Consider the following 18,012-nt stretch of genomic DNA (forward strand, 5'->3'; position numbering starts at 1 on the left):
AAAAGCAAATCAGCAGAGCAATCACAATATGAAACGGCAATCGCAAAACAACGTAGACACAGCAAAGTCAGTATAAGGTGTAGTTTCAGGTGATCTGTGCGCAGAAGTTTGAAGATAATGGGGTTTCGTTCATTGGCAACTCTATCTACTATATTGTTCCATTCTGCGATGGCGCTAGGCAAAACCGATTTAATAAAGGAAAATGTGAAGCCATGCTAGCGCTGGTTGCTGCAAGAATTAAAAAGGCGACGACACGTACGGGCTCGTGGCATTCGAAGCTTTTCATATAGTTAAGGGAACTTATATTGTGTGGAAAGGGCACAGCTTTGGAAATGTTGAAACGGAACAGCAATGGTTCGAGTCCTAGGGATCATTTATTCGCAAGGACACTTTCTCCGCGGCTGTGCCTGAAAGGGATGAATATAGCGGCACAATTTCATATTCATTCTAATATATTTAACTAAGCTTGGTGCAGGCTCCAAATAGTTGAGGCGGATTCAAGTTTACTTCAAATAAAAGTTTAATGAGCTGGTTGTGGATCAGGGGCATATCGCAAGGGTACGTCTGACGTAACCAAGGGAGTTAGTAGTGTCATTAGCCAATTTAGTTATATGGTCGCACCAGGTAAACTTGCTGTCAACAGTGATACCGAGATAACAATATGACTCAACTTTGGATAGGGCTGTCGATTAAAAAAAAACATGAGTGATCCTTGCTAGAGTCTTTACGGGATACCTGCATAATTTTACATGTGAAGATTTATGTTTCAATAAAGAATTGGAACACCAGGTTTCTAATAATTGTAAGCCTTTTTGGAGCATTGCGTAGTCGGTTGAGTCTGTAATCCGACCATAGGTTACACAGTCATTTGCAAAAAGTCAGACAGAGGATGAGATGCCGGTAGGAATGTTGATTATGAAGATGAGAAAGAGAAGGGGACCGAGGACGGGGCCCTGTGGTGCTTCGGAGATGACGCTAGCAGTGTTTAAGCAATGATTTCCGGCAGCAATGTACTGGAATACATTAGTGGGAAAGCAATGTATCCATGCCATACCCAGAGGGTCGAGAGCGAGAGGTATGAAAGTTTGGCCAAAAGCCAAAAAAGGGAACGCAGTCAAATGCTTCGGCAAAGCCTAGGCATATGAAGTCAGTTTAAAGTGATGAGTCTAAGTGCAGCTGTAGTTCATTAATAAATTCAAAAATCTGCGTATCGCATGACCAACCATGCCGGAAACTGTGCTGACTGTGAAAAAAGAATTAATGATCAGCGAGTTGATATGCTATTTGCGAATATAATGTATGTTGTAGGAGTTTACAGGGAATACTTGTTAGAGAAGTGGGGCGATAGTTGGAAAGATTGAAGTGGCTGCCTGAATTATATAGCGGTACCACTATACTAACCTTCCCGTCATTTGGAAGTGAACTATCAGTAATGAACTGGGTAAAGTTAATTTGTAATATAAGACTGGAAGTCTCATCTGCATCTTTTAGTCTCTTTGCAGGGATTGTTATCTGGCCCGGGGGCTCTAGAAATTTTTAGCTTTTCGATCAGTTTTAGAATGCCTTGAGAATCACTTGTAATGGGAAACACGAGGGGAAAACTGTAGCTGGGCAAATCAAAGTCCTTCAGTGCAGGCTCACGAGTGAGAGACGAAGAAAAATACGAGTTGATTACGTCTGACCACTGATCAAGTGGAGCGTCGAAACCATCAGGGTAAGTCAAAGGAAAGTTGTTGGAGCTATTGTTTGGTCTCTGAATATTTCAAAATTTTTATGGGGTTAGCACGTATGATGTTAGGCATGTCGTGGTGAAAGAACATCTTTTTTTATTGTCTCAAAGTGCTAGTGTATTCGCGCAGGAATTTAAAGAACTTGTCCCACTTTGAACAACATTTATAGCGTTTCGCATAATGCAAAAGATTTTTTTTCCTTCCCGATAGCCTCCTAAGTATGTTAGAAAGCTAGGGTTTGCCTAGACCACCACGAATGCGAACAAGAGGCACATGTCGTTCAAGAAGCGATAATAATTTATTTCTAAATTGCAACCAGTTTTAATCTACTGTAGAAAAAGAGCAGTCTCACGAAAGCAATTTAAAGAAGTGTATAGTTCAGTATTAATTTTGATAATATCTACTTTGTTGTAGTCCTTACTGTACTTGGTCGAGGGCTGTCGGATACGAACTGCGATGCAGAGATTAAAAAGCAGCTATTTGTGGTCGCTTATACCGGCAACGGATGATAACAATATTATAATTGCGGGGTTATAAACAAGGACATGGTCTAGAATGTTCTCCTCACTGGTTTCCATAACCTTCTGAGTAAAGTTGGATGTGCGGATCGTGTCAAGAAAATTTTTAGATTGCGGGTTATGTGCCTCAAATTTTCCCAGGTAATGTGCAGCAAATTAAAATCGACAAAGAGCATAAAATTTTCAGAGGGCAAGGGTGAGTAAGGATTCACTAGTACAGCATTCAGTGCAGGGTTGAAAGAAACAGCACCGTCAGGAGCGCGATAACAAGCACTAATCAGACTCGTACTGACGGAAGTGATATATTTACACACAAAATTTCCTGTTGACAGTTCAATTTAGTGACACATGAAGGAACACCTTCTTTCACAAAAATCAAAATGCCGCCTTCTCTGCCCGCCGACCTGTCAAGACTGTGAACAGCGTAGGTTAGGTTATCATGTAGTAGCTCGTGGTCAGCAATATTCGGATCCAGCCAATATTCTGTAAGTGCAGCGAGGTCAGTATTATTACCTTTCAAAACAGATTCTATGGCGTCAATGTTAGACAGATAACTACGTACCTTTGCCACCAAGGCTGACAAATCTTTGTAAACAGGAACAGTAACCGAGGCGAGGCATATCTGGGAGGAAAAAAGGATGCGCATGCCTGCAAAAACGCAGTAGCGGCTATGCTATCAGTTGAACTACACAATAAGATTCAGAACTGTACGTGAATTGCTTGCCATTGAGCAGCAACCTATCAAAGCGAAGTTTAAATGTTCTGCCGCTCTGTTGTCCTTGAAGATAAAGTTTCCTTCGCGCCAGCCGAGTTGTGGCTGAGTACTCCTCGCCAATCTAAAAAAAAAGGTTTCCTTGAATTTAGAAGTCACTGCGAGAATTCATGATTCATCTTTAAATGTTGCATATATTATAAAAATAGGCTTAGCTTTGTCTTGCTGGTAGCGACCATGTCTGTGTGCATGCTCCTAATCGTTTGTACTAAGGGATAAACCGAGTTTCTCGGAGCATAATGATACTACTTTTGTGTGGGACTCAAGCCAATCTCGCATTTTGTGTCTTAAATTCCACAAAAGAAGTGTTTGAACGAAACAGGAGATTTTTTGTGTCTTCGCATTTTTCGGTAAAACTTTAAATTCAGCGTAACTTTTTGCAAGGCTTCCGTTCCCGTTCTCACTCCCGGCTTTAAAACTATTTTATTTGACTGAGTCGACTGGACAATCTTCTCCAGGGCGTCAATGAGAGTCGGAAGGCTGGTCACGAGGGTCTCGATGATATTCTGTGATGCTCGGAGAAAAGTTCGGAGAGAACAGAGTTTTGTGATGTTTCTATGCAAGATATGGCCTTTGCAATATTTTCGATGGACGGAGGTGAATTGATATTTGGTCCTGGGTTTTATTGTACATCTCCCGACAGCAATAGGGCCGGAATAATTGTTTTAGCATTGATAAATAGAGATAACATACCACACAACTATCCACAATAAGTTCCAACACGCAATGGCGCACGACACCACAAGTCAACAGCGATTTCCAGAGCGGCCACCAGTCGCGTTCGGAGATTTTTGCGACCACTGTCGTTACGTTGGCGTGCCCCATCTCGCCCCACTCCAGCGGCGCAATATACAGTCGATGCGGCTGTCCTTCGCACATAGTGTCTGGATGTTGCAAGACGGGAAACCGGAATGCGGCAAGGAACGCTTTTTTGAGGGAGCTTGTGAAGAATCGTTAAGGAGTATGGGTAGCATCTGGGTGGGGGCGCTTTGGTAATCAGCCAGAAACGTGTGGTGGCCGTAAAATCTCAGGCGAAGCGACAACACGAACTAAAGGCTGAAAACATGCTTTAAGCGGGTTTTCTCGACCACAGTCGTTGTGGTGGCGGGGCTCAAAAACATGTCGTGTACCTCGCCGAAAAAGAAAGACAAGGAGCACTAATGTCGCTGTGTGGTCCTCTTGGCACTCAAGGTAATCTCTTTTATGTCACTTACAGCTACAGCGCAGTGATGTCACTGTCGATAAAAGTGCCAATGTGAGTGTTCTGCCTGAAATTCTGTCAACCGCACCATTTCCCTCCTCTGTCCTCGCAAAGCTGTAAGAGCTACCAGCATGCTGCTGTACCGACACAGATCACTCCTTGTGGGCCTCCGCATGCGCTGATTGTGGAGGTGAATTTCTTTACTAGTCAACGTCGGAACCAAACTGGAAATATCTCTTTGACTTTAATGTTGGCCTTCGAAAAAGCTTACATGACACTTATTCATGATGCGTGGCCGTGTGCATCAATTTTTGTATGAGTTGAAAATTTAGGTTGAAATACCACGAAGAATAAACACCGATTTCGCTCGCGGCGGCCATTTTGTCGAAGCATACAGAACAATCGCTCGTTCAAAATAATGGTGCGCATTGTAGAAACAGTGTCCTTTTATTGTAGGCAGCCTAAAAGTTACAGTCGGCAATCGTGCACCTTTGTGATATGTTGCCGAGAAAAAAACGCCGGGCTCCCAGAATTGTTTACGTGATACAGCCGACACCTAATTTCAGATTTATTAATAGGAGGTTTATTGGCGATGTCCTCTCCTTTTTCTCTCAGAACACGGTGGTTTGGCTAGTGGTGCATTCAGCACACAGCGAAGCACACTGGCACCTAAAATTCGCTAGCTGGTCCCATGCAGCTTTCAGGTCACATGTTTCACAGCCCAGCAATAGCGTCTGCGTGAGGTTAAACATTTATTTAATACACGCTTTACAAAAAACCAAGCCACCTGTTTTCTTCGTTGTTACGACATAAAACATGTTTCTCATTTGCACATTTTGTTAAATGATGTATTTTCATTTTATTGTGAAGTACGTTTCAAAACTTTCATGAAATAGATTTGTTATTCCAGTTAACACATGAAAGTACAACTGTAGCAAGAACTTCTATGCTTGTCAGGAAACCTACTGACATCTGACGCCATTGTTCTACCCGCGTTATGTTATTCGGCTGGAAAATTAAGAAAAACACTTTTCCAGAACAACTGTTCCTGCCTCTGCAGCTGTGTCTACCCTCTTCAAAACAGCAACAACAATGCCTCGACATTGCTGGAATATTTTCTGAAAGCGCTGTGAGCATTTTCACATGACAATTGCCGCGACTGCATAGATATTTCATGTAGGCTTTTAAAAATATCTCCTTTGCACTTCACGGTTCCTGGAAATCACACAGTGCCTCTGCAATAACAAGAAAGCTTTTTCACAAGTGCGACGCAGTTGCTGAACTCTTTTTGGTGCAAACCCTAAAAGTTTTGCCGTGTCCATATTTCCACATATTATGCTGTTTTTTTACAATATTACACTACAGATCACTATATATTTATCTCCGCATACAAATCATGTTACCTCTCTTACGCAACGTTTCGTTCTGAATTTGCATGATGATCATGGTGCATGTATAAGGTGCAGACTTATTTTCCCCACATTTTCGGTGGAAGCGCTATGAATTCGTTAACATCGAAATTCTTTGCTTGACCAAAAAATTCTATGAAATCTTAGAGAGGTGGCGATATTTTTTCGTTACAATCGTGGTTATCCGTTGGGTCACTCTGCCTATTCAGACTTTGAAAAAGAACATTTTAAATCTTGCTTTTGGAGTTATGAATCCTCATATTGAACATTTTTACTTTATTTTTACCTTATTTTAGGAAGCAGTATTGTTCTCCCATGATTATCCATAAAAACAATAAAATCGAGGCAAGGATGTTTTAACTTGTTGTGTACTGTAATGGCCTCTAACAGAATGAACTTAAATAATTTATTTATTGATTTATTTATTTATTTACTTGTTTGTTTACTTATTCAGTTACCTTACAGGCTCCCGAAGGTGTATTGCGTGAGGGCAGGCTACAGGGAATTAGCAAAAAGAAAGGAGTACAAATTAATTATACATTGTTAGAAAGTAGACATTAAATAACAAATACCTAACAATATAAATAACGCGATCAATGAAGCGAAATGACTGTCAAGCAGGAAAAAATGGGTACCAAGGAATCATACAAATGGTAACTGCTGAAGATGAGAGAACAAGTCGCTAACAGTATTACCGCAATACAATACGAACAAACACACAAAACAAAAAAGCGATACCACTTCGCAAAAAGTATTTACTTAGGTGCGCAGTAAGGTTTAGTTGTGAAACATTATGAAACATTGAAGGATACAGGGTAAAGAATGTTAACTATGTCGTTTGGTAGTTTATTTCAATGCTGAATGGCACGTGGAAACGCGGAAGAATTGAAGCAATGGTAGGGCCAAAGATACGCTGGAAACTGAGATGATTATGCAGACGCCGAGGTGTAGGAGATGGACGAGTGAGCGGTGAGGTAGACAGGCACGCGCCATGGACTATTTTGTAAAACAAACAAAGCAATGCTATGGTTCTCCGTGAATCAAAAGATGAGAGGGGTAAAGATGATTTAATGCTAGTCACGCTAGTGTCACGGTGATCATCTCTGACAATGAAGCAGGCGGCGCGTATTTGGTCTGACTCGATAGTGGCGATTAGGTAAGCTTGATGAGGTGACCTAATAGGGGCCACGACTTCCAGTTGTGGCCTTACGAATGTCTGATAGGCAATGGCCTGGTGAGGACAGGAGCATCCTGCAGGTTGCGTTTAAAATAACCGAGCGTACGTGAGGATTTATCAGTTATGTTTTCGAAGTTCGCAGACTATGACAGGTTAGGTGTAAGGAGCAGACTGAGGCACTTCTAAAGGCTGGTGTGCGTGACGGGGTTCCTATCCTGTGAGTGATCGAAAGTGGAAAATGTATTTTATCGGGTGAATGTTATTAGTTTGCATTATCAGTGTTTAGGGCCATTTGCCAAGAAGAGCACCAGTAAGTAATACGGCCAAGATCTCGTTGAAGAGCGACTTGATCGTAACGTGAGGAGATTTGACAATAGATCACACTGTCATCTGCGAATAAGTGAATGGATGCCGTTATTTTAAATGGCAGGTCTTTAAGATTGATCAGAAAAAGAAAAAAAAATTACCGACGATTACGTTACTTCCTAATGCGAAATTTGAGCGCAGCAAATAAGCTGTTTCACCTTTTCGATAGATTGAGGCAAAGAAATCGAGCAACACATGTATGCGCTATCACAGAATTTTTTTTTATTTTTCACACGTATTCCTTTAACAAAGACTCCACTAACAGTTCTTGACAGTCATGAAGGAAGCTTTTTGGTCGGAGAAATAGACTGATATATGTTCGACTTGGTACACCAATGCTTGATTCTCAAAGACGAGATCTATACAAGCGCCTCGCGAGGTTGTCACAGCCGTGGGACGCGTTACGAGCGAGAGGAACGGGATGTTCTCCCGCATAAGTGTTAGGAAATTGCTGTTTGTCTTTATGTCAACATTAAAGTCCCCCACTACTAACATCGGTGTGGATCGATGGACGGTTAATGCGAGTTGCAGGAAGTGCACGACGTCTTTCGTGAGTGCGGTAGCGGACTCACGAAAGCGGTATCAGTCGGTCGCTGCTAGCGCTGGGGGGATGAAAGGGGGGCGGAGCTGGTTACGAGGCCGACGACAACGCCGACGACGACGCGAAACCCAGGAACGGACGCCAAAGAGCCATTTGTGTAGCCAGCCCTCCTCCACAGTCTCTCCTCCTCCCTTCCATCATCCTCCCTCGCCCGGAGAGCCGACAGCGCGCATGCGCGGCGGCGGCGGTGCAGATTCGTCGGCGAGCTGGTTACGAGGCCGACGACAACGCCGACAACGCCGACGCGAAACCCAGGAACGGACGCCAAAGAGCTGCGCTCTAAAAGTAATGGTCCGAGTATGCTTCTTAGTGGCACACCAGATCTTTCATCGCCGATACTGGAAATAAAGTTATCGACGACGTTGAATTACTTGCAGAATGACATGAAATTTCTTATCGAAGATACTTTTAGGGAATCGACGTTTAAGCATGAAAGCTTAGCTGGCGACGGCAATGAGAAAGGCGATCGAAACCCTTAGCAAAGTCTATGAAAATGGAACGTGTCTGTGGGCCGTATCCATGTTTAGGAGAGTACCTGTAGTCAATTCAAATAGTTTCGTCTCCCATGACAGTCCTTTTCTAAGACCATGCTCATGTTGAAAGGAGACCTTGTTAGTTTCGAAGTAATTTGCTACGCTTGAAAAGATTACGTTTTCTAGTAGCTTACCATGAACGCTTGTCAGTGATATTGGGCGAAAATTGTTAGCAGCGCTGTCATTGCCAGACTTCAAAAAAGGTATAACTGTACCGACCTTCCAGTCATACGGAACTTTCCCTGATGAGAGGGACTGTTGAAACAAGTGAGAAAGGCGAAAGGCACCAATTCTTCTTCACTGTCCGCTCAGGAAAAGTTGCTAAGAATGACGACCTGAAGCTTTGCAAACCATTCGCAAATGCGCCGACGTTTGCTCTTTGTAATCAAATACTTGTGTAATTTTCAGCTGACGTCAACATGAAGGAGTACGAACTGTGAATTGTAAGAATCGGAGGTCACTGAACGCGTCCGCCAAAGGGATGGCGTTAACCCTTTCGGGCGCGGAGGATAGAACAAGATCCAAAATGTTATTGATACGAGTTGGTTGGTCAGTTAATTGCTCAAGTGAAAAATCAAGTGTTAGTTGAAGGAACTCACAAGATGCACGTGATTGTTCTAGCTAGTTTTTCCAATCAATGTCTCGAATTTAAAGTCACCAAGAAGAAAAATGTCATCTTTGGTATATTTGGATTGAATAGAGGTAATCTTATCTTTCAATCCGGAAATGATTTTGCAGGAGTTATCAGATGGTCTGTAGCATAAACGATCAATTGCATTCGATGGGGGAAATGATAGGCAGAACCAGAAGAATTTCGAGGCTTGAAGGCATCAGCACAAGAAATGACGTGATATGTTTTTCATGGCGAGCAATACCCCGCCACCTCTTCTGTCGTCCCTACCTCTGCGATAGGTAAGGTAAACATTAGAATCCGGTATAAGTTCGCGATCCGTAATTTCAGAACGGAGCAAAGTTTTCGTAAGTGCGAATATGTCTCATTCACAGTCATCTAAGTATGACAAAATTTCATCGCGTTTAGAAAGAATGCTATGAACTTTTATTTTGAAGTGATGATATGGACAGGTGCGAGGGCACGATGGGGTCATGCGGTGAATTTGATTTTTCTTAGATGCACATGTTTCCTGTCTAGGTCTCTGCTATCGCGGTGATAGAACAACAGAGGCGGATGCTGAATTGTATGTGTACACATTGGTATCGATTCTTAGTTCATCGAGGGCTAGTTTGAATTGCGCGTTTTCGGTTTTTCCGAAGTCAATGAGTCAATGAGTTTGCCTCGTGCGACACGGGTTTGCATAGAATAATCCTCACGAACAGCCAAATTAGTGCTCTCAAACTTGTAGCCTTTATCTATTAAGCGGTCTTTATCCTTAAAATGTGGGAACTTGATAATGACCGGTATATACTTCTCACCACTGTATTGGCCGAGGCGATACGCGTGGTTTAGTTGAGCAGGGTCATCATCATTCATCATCATCATTTATTATTCCCTTAAGGGCCCCCATGTGGGGCATTACATAAGGGGGAGGCAAAACAATAATACAAACATTGAATGAATAGTCATGTACAAAGCTAAAAAAGGCAACAACTGAAAAGACACTAAAAAGAACAGGTTTTTGCATAATTAGTTGCAAATATGGGTGGTTAGTAACTCTCGAAATTTCGAAGGGTTTCGCTCTACAACTATGGATTCCGGGAGCGAGTTCCATTGTTCTGTTGCAGAGGGAAGAAAGCATTTATTAAAAGCGTTTGTAGAACCATGATGGCGTTTGATACATAAAGAATTGAATAGACGATGTGATGAGCGAATGGGTGGAAATAAAAGTGAGGAACGAAGGTCAGGAAAGTTATAGTACAGTTTATGGAATAGGCAGAGTTGCTAAATTATGCGTCTTGATGCTTAACACCATAGTGATACCGAGGTGTTAGTTACATAAGTCAGTGATTTCTTGTTCTGATGATGGCCATCATTCGCTTCTTTCATCTGTAATTCCATTGAATAGCAAGTTGAACTGGTGAAGTCTATTTTTTTTCTCTTCACAGCGCGATTGTATTAAGATGTGTGCAAACGCCATTCGCTATGTTCAGTGATTCGGGTGATGTATTGTTGACGCAACTTTTCATTGACACAATATCGATTTCTACAGCCAGGAGCCTAGTCGATAACCGATTTATCTTGACGTGAACTGACGCCTGCGAATTCTTTAGTTCTCGCAGGTGATTACGAATCTCCACCTGGCCGGATCGAATACGTTGAAAAGTTGCGAGAACTTTATCCAGTACATCTGGGTCATATCCGACCAAATATCAGTGTCGTACATATTTTTTAGTTCTGGAAATTGGGTAAGATAGTTTTCGGAAGCACCTGTTGATTGCCGCTGCAGCTGAATAGCGAAGTGTCTAAAAATTTCACTGGAAAATTTTTGATTGCTCGTTTACTTCGCTGCAAACACCACGGGCTTTAATTTTCGCGGTCGCCCTTTTTGCCTTCTTGTATTTGGGTTTCGTGCAAAATGACAAAATATTCTCTTCAAATCGCACGGTGTTTTTTGAAGGCATAGAATAATTTTGCAGCGGGAAGCATCATTGCCGGACATGTTCCATTATTGCGATGCCATCTTTACTGCAAAGCCTAGGGGCTGTACCTTTCAACACACCTATGCATATTTCTACGGGCTACCCGCAGAAAATGATGTCTACCCTTAGGTTTAGTGGAACGCACTCATAAGCGGCCCCTTCCTGATATGATAAAGAAGACTAACTTTGCGTAATGTTAGCTGGCTTCCATGTTTGTCAGTGTTTGATGCCCTTGTAAACACACCCTGTCAATGGTTTCGTTACTTTGATTCCGCTTAATATTTATATGGTGGAGGTAGTAGATACTCCTTCAGAGTACCGAGCTTCGCAGCGAACAAACCTCCAATCTACCTCGCATGCATCCATTTTATGACACGTCTCCACCAGCTGCACTTGCGACCAATACCCAGTTTATCGTCCTTTCATGGCCCTGTGATCCCGGGACCTTTCCCGGGGAAACAGCGTTCACGTGAATGCGTGGCTAAGCATGGCGAATGTGTCAGAATATAAAATGGCAGGGATCCTACTACAATTGTGGTAAACGTCCTATTCTTATCCCGCGGGGGAGCACCTCCCGTCTGGTTCTTAACCCATTAGGACAATCTCAGCAGCTGGGACAAGTTCAAGCAGCAGCTCCGCTTCCTTTTCGGCAACCCATTTGGTCGACAGCTTGCCGCCAAGAAAAAAATGGTGGTACGAGACGTCAACTAAGCCTTACTTGTCGTACATACACGGTGTGCTCGCCTTGTGTCTACAAGCTGACCGGAAGATGTCCAGGGCTCACAAGATCGCCCACATTCTGAAGGGTAGCGCGGGCGTCGCGTTGAATTTGTTCCTCTTCATCAACATGACCACCTTCGGCAGTGTCATTAGAGTGCCGTCGTTTAGTGCAGGCGAAATGCCCGCGCATCTCGGTTTTTGCGAACGTCTGCTGAATATCCCAGCAGCGTCGTCCTGCAAGGCAAGTTCTTGTCAACAATCCACATCAGACGACAGGACGCACATAGTCTACCGCGAGCTTGACGTTGAATACCCGGCTTCTTGTAAACCGACAGTATCCGATACCTCGACGCCGGCTGTTTCATTAATCCAGGCCATGTTGAGCCACGACTAGCGAAACTCATCCTTCTCTACTGTCTACTCTTTGAACAATCCTGACACCGGCCTAGTCTCCGCGGACAGGCCTGATAGCGAGTAGCACGCCCTTGATTATTCTAGAAACTCGTCAGAATGGAGAACAAGCGATGATAAAGCTACCTGTTTTCGCTGCAGCGGAGCTAGACACATAGCTCTGGATTGCCGCAGCCAGTGGACCATTCAGTCCCCTAGCCCATTCCCCCGCATGTTCTGGTTCCCTTGCGTACCAAATCTTCTGCACCCATTGTTACTGATTGTTACCCATTGTTACTGTGAAAGCTACCTGCTGCGCCCAGTCGCCTCCACTCTGTTGCCGTCCATCTCGTTCACCAACTCGAAGCAGCTTTCCTTCGCGCTCCTTCAGCCACCTTTTTTTGCTGGGAAAATAGAGTGCGAAGGTTCTGGAGTTGAAGCTGTGCTGTCTACTTCAAAGACTTCAAAGATTCAAAGATTTACTTCACGGGTTTCTACATAAAGTAGCGTTGATCAAGCTGGACATTTTAATTCAGGTTAACGTTTTGCAATATTTCGTCTAATTGTTGGTTAATCTCCTACGGTGGCGATGAGCCGCATATGTCGAAGATATAAGCAAAGATAACTTGTAGTGAAATGGAAGCGAATTCTCTACACAAGTGACTGTGGACCAATTTCCTCTTCAACACTTATCACACTTGCTTATGCGTGAGCACATTACTAAAAGCACAGATACTTTTAACGCCTTCTTTGCGTATTGTAGCTCTCGCTCGCCTGATTTATGCTATCTGTGCCTTGTATGACAGCATATATTGTCTCACCCTTGGGGTATTCACCATCTTAAATATTTCGAAGTACACTTTTGCTACATTTGTTCCGTTGATCGCGCTTCTTTTTTATAATTGTTGACAATACTAAATATTTTCAACAATTTATCATTCATTCTTTATATTACTGTTTGTCAGATATGTAAAGTCCAACCGAGATTTTGGGGTAACAGAATAAAACGAAGTAGAGTTGTGTGAATAGAACCTTTTCGAATACGAGTAGAATACGAGATATTAGTGTTAAACATTGACTGGAATTCGTAATAGTCGATCAAGAACGCATGAACTTAAGTACGAAAACCTATTTCAGTATAATTAGGTCCCACGTGTGTAATGAGTAGAGTGATAAATCTGCTAACTATTAGGAAGAAATGGACAATTGTAAACACCAATTCCGTGATTGGCAATAAATTGTCTGCATCAACAGTCACACAACTTCAGAGCGCTATAGCCAACGAAATTTTGAAGAAGGAGTGCCTGCTGTACTACTTGCTCTCCGAATACCTTTCTAGAAACATGAACTAAGGGGTTGAGAAGTACGATCAGAAGTATTGGAAGAAAAGTAAATTGCGAAGGACTCTTCTGGCACAGATACATGTGAAATCACCCGTTGCCTGGAAAGCACCACATTGTGTGGCATTAAGCATAAAATTGGCACACGAATATTCTGCCATGAACTTGAAATCGCCGACTAGCATAAATTACAGTTTGATATGCAGGCTTCCACCGCAAAACCAAAAACAAATCTTCAACTGGCCATTTTCTTTTCACATAGCTTCCAAAACTAGCTTCGTGTCGGCTCTAATCATTTGCGCCACATCGTTAAACAGCCGCAGATCGGTAGGAAGAGCTTGCCTTAGTTTGCTGCAACATGTTTGGTTAGTTTTATGTATTCGCAAAAAAACGAATAGTTTCTTTCCGAATAGTAACACGAATAGCTCATGTGTAGCATTCGATTCATATTCTTAACTTCGCAATGCTACCAGCCATAGTAACACTGTATTTAATTGCCACCTGTTTTAAGGCGGTGCGTGAGCTTGTGAATATAGAGCAGTGCGACACATCTAGCCCGCTCATGAGCTTGTCGGACAATCGTCAAAGCCTGATCACCAACTTTACCTACTTTTGTGTGGCCTTCAGCCATGGACGCCACAAGTTCCCTAGGGAAGGCTGCCTTTCTCGCGCGCACTGCCTGTATATGGACTCGTTCATACACCGGCAGTTCGCCTTACAAAGGCAGGGTTCCCTAGGAAACTTGTGGCGTCCGTGGCTGAAGGCCACACAAAATGACAAAAATGGTGAAAGGAGGCGATCAGGCGTTCACGATTGAGCGACAAGCTCATCAGCAGGCTAGATGCGTGGCACTGCCCTATATTCACCAGCTGACACACCACTTTCAAAAGGTGGCGCAGAAAGGCAAATATCCGAGTTGTGCTCATGGTACCGAATAAACTAGAGACACTTTGCAATGTTTTCTGTGGCGCCACTTGCAGAACACCACCCTTCCCAATTAAATATGAAGTGCCTTATGTTGAGCGCACAACAAATGTGGGTTACAGAATTCCGATGTCATGCGGAAGTTGCTACATCGGTCAAACTGGCTGCTACATCAACGTTCGTCTAACCGGCCATGGTTGCTCATTGGCTATGGTATTGGGCTGCGGAGCACGAGGTCGCAGAATCGGATTGTGGCCATGGTGGCAGCATTTCCATGGGGCCAAATGCGATAACACCTATGTACTTAGATTTAGGTGTCGGTTAAAGATTCGCCGCTGGTCAGAATTTCCGGAGTCCTCCACTACGGCGTGCCTCATAATCAGAAAGTGGTTTTGGCACGTAAAAGCCCATAATTCAATTTATTTAAACGTTCGTGTAATGGAGCGCAAACTGCTTGTCGAGACAACATCGGGATCTGGGCACATGGCGTAACATTGCAAGCGCTGTGAAAATGACTGCATGCCGCTCTTTGATAAGACTAAAGTGATTACTTCTAGCACAGATCAGAGAGAGTGAAATACTGATACTCGAGGCCTTCCTTATTCATCGAGAAACACAAGCCTGCGTCAGCAAACCTAACGTGCCTTTGACGGCAAAATAAATGAAATTCTTGCACAATAAAGTGTCATTGCGCATGCACTTCGGGGGTTGATCATGAAGCACGCGTCTACTTGCGTATATATTTGTGTCCTCCGTAGAATAGGACCAGTTGATGTCCAGCGTTCGGTGTGTCTTTTTTCATGTTGCTCTCCGTGTCCTTTTTTACATGCTAATGCAATGTCCCCTTATACGAATAACCTCCGGCTAGCCAAGCTTTGTGCCTTAAACGGAAAAAAGACGCGAGGCGGCTTAAGAGGGGAGGGGCAACTTTTGCTCCAACAGTCAATGAATACTTCACGCGGCCGCACAAATGCGCGCCTTGTGTTTTGAAAGCGATGTGCAGACGGCCCATACCTTTTTGCGCACTATGTTCTTGCTACTTAGTTTGTGTTTAAGCGACAGGCAGATCGAAGGTAACTTTGCTCGCTGCTGCTGCCGCACTTGCTCTCGATAATGTTGTGACAGCGAGTGTCGGCGATCACCAAGTGTGATTTGCTCATGTTCGCCTATTCTAGCTGACACCATGCTTGTTCATTCACTCAGTAAGCCAATGTTTACAAGTGTATACGGCTGATAAGACTCCTATTCTAAATTCGCATAGCTGTATACTAATTCCATATCGCAATCAATGCTTCGGCTTTCGGGCGAAGCAGATGCTTCTTTTTTAATATAAAGGGAGATACCAGTTTTCAGCGACAATTCCATAAAACTTTATTTTCCATCAAAACTTGTGTAGTCGGTGGGATCCTCTTGCGTTCATGACAATATTGGTAAATTTCATTCCCTCTTTTCTTTGGCGTTAAAGACAGGTCAGTGGCCTCTAGGTGCTGTAATAGAAACAGAATCAGTAGGTTAGACACCATTTCCTGACTGGTCGTTTCTTATGAATGCTCTGCGAATCCTAAAATGTGCGATTAATATTTCGGCACCCGAAATATAAATCTGGTTGACAGAATATGCTGTGCAGAATCTAGCTTTGTCCTCCATAATAACTCAAGAAGTGTCTTCTTTCCTGTTATGCTAGCGAATTGTTCAAGGCTAAGCTTCGGTAGTTCATGGTTGCGCAAAAACGATTAAACATTTATAACTTTGTTATTCAAAACTAAGCCTACATATAGTCAAAACTACGCATGCAGAGGCCCTAACATGGTATGTGGAACAACAGGCGCCAAATAGAGCATAGCCTTTACTAGAAACGACTTTGCTTAGTAATGCCAAATTCGTTCAACTGCGGTGAATAAGCTGTCAGCCAATCTAAACCAACAAAATGTGTGCTTTCATGATCAGGCACAAACCATGCGGGTAGTTTATGATTACTTTCGCCACACGTTATTGACCATCACCTGTAAATGAAGCATTTGCCCTATATCCAGTTTTTCTTAGAGGTAGGCGTGTGTCGTCTGATAGCCTTTTTCTAGGCGCGTCCTGAGGCACGTTGAATTTATGAACAAATTTACATCATCCACTCATTTTACTGCCTGCGTTAAGAAACTTTCCACAGTTGGTGGGCATTTCTAGCTTTATTTAAATACACCTTGAAACTTTATGCAAAAATAAGTCCTGTTTCAATGGCTGTAGTTCAAAAAATTAAGCTAAAGTTCTTCATATAGCTCTCAAGATAACACAAATCATTATTGCGCATATAGGCTACGCAGAAAAATGTTACCTTCTCATTTGAGCATCCTGGTGAAGAGTAAAAAGCCAAGTACATTTGATACTGCTTATACACATCGCTTGTAAATGTTGTCTACTTGATGAAAGAAATTTGGCTATACAATATGGCAGCACTAAAGGGTGGCCCGTGGCTTGTTTACTTATAATTCCGTGTTAGAAAAAAACACTATAATAATCAGTTTTGGGTTTGTAAACCATGCGATGTGATATAATTATTGCAGAAGTGGAAAAGACTCCTGCTGAAACAATAATAAACGGCTGAAGTAGGTTACAATCATTCAAAGAGGTGAAAAAGGAAACACCCATTCACTTAGATTTAGGTGCATGTTAAAAAACCATAGAAAGTCTCAATATCTGCAGTCCCGCACTACGACATGCCTCGTAATCAGATCGTGGTTTTTGTAGGTAAAACTTCATACTGAATTTATACACTCAAAGAGCAACTAACTACGTTAAATATCTGCGCGTAAAAGTTCTTTGTGCTATACAAAAGTATCACATAATTTTGTTTAGTTCTCTGTCTGTTTGAGGGTATTTACAGACGAGAATAGGCCTATATACTGAGGTTAACTGACATATGCATATCACCTTCCATCTTGATAACTGCAGAAATAAAACCATTAGGCATTAAAAAATAAAACGCCAATGCGTTACACACCATTTGGAAAATATATGCAATTTTCTGTTGAAATGTTAAATAAAAAAGCTTTCACATACGTTTTCAGCCTGGTCTTCCTGGACCGCCTCTGGGTGGTTTTCCTGGCCCTCTCCCTTTGCCTTGTGTTGGAGATAAATTAGCGTTATTGTGGAGTTCATTTAAACAGGCTAATTATTAATTTTGTACCTGATTTTAGGTGATTTATCAAACTCGTATAAAGTTTCTGCGCTGTACATTGAGGGCCATATGGGGCACCAACTTCAATAATTCTAAGGGAGGGGGCATGCCGTTGGAGGTAGTACTAGAGATTGCTATACTAATTTACCCAGCTGTGCGGAAACGACACATTACCTGCGTCGGAAGCAGATCGAACCTTTCATAACGCGCCAACATCAAAACTTCTTCAAAAAAGGCACAGGCGGAATTGTTCCGTTGATTAAGTGGTCCGAGTGCCGCTTCCTAATAGGCACTAACGGGCCTAATAGGCACTAAGAGGCACAACATCGCCCTGTCGAGCTATTTGCTTTTAGGAAGCCGATCTACCGGCGTGTCGGGTTGCAAGGAGTCACGTTTACCTTCTGATATTACACAACACCGCGCCGCCGAAGAAGGTTTAGGACCATTTTTTTTCCCCACACAGGTGCGGTCGTAAGAATGATACTGGCGGACTTCGCTGACGTGTAGAACAGGCCAAAATTGACAGCTGCGTGCTTAATTATCAGTGCGTAGTGCACAGCAGTGTGC

General features: G+C 42.9%; 1 long non-coding RNA gene across 1 annotated transcript in view; it reads right to left on the reverse strand.

The window, feature by feature from the left end:
• LOC135910330 (uncharacterized) overlaps positions 1–18,012 on the reverse strand; it is a 55,739-nt gene that overhangs the window by 20,849 nt on the left and 16,878 nt on the right. The gene's annotated exons all lie outside the window — the stretch shown is intronic.

This window comes from Dermacentor albipictus, chromosome 8 (assembly GCF_038994185.2).
Source record: "Dermacentor albipictus isolate Rhodes 1998 colony chromosome 8, USDA_Dalb.pri_finalv2, whole genome shotgun sequence".
In the NCBI taxonomy this organism is placed as follows: Eukaryota; Metazoa; Arthropoda; class Arachnida; order Ixodida; family Ixodidae; genus Dermacentor; species Dermacentor albipictus.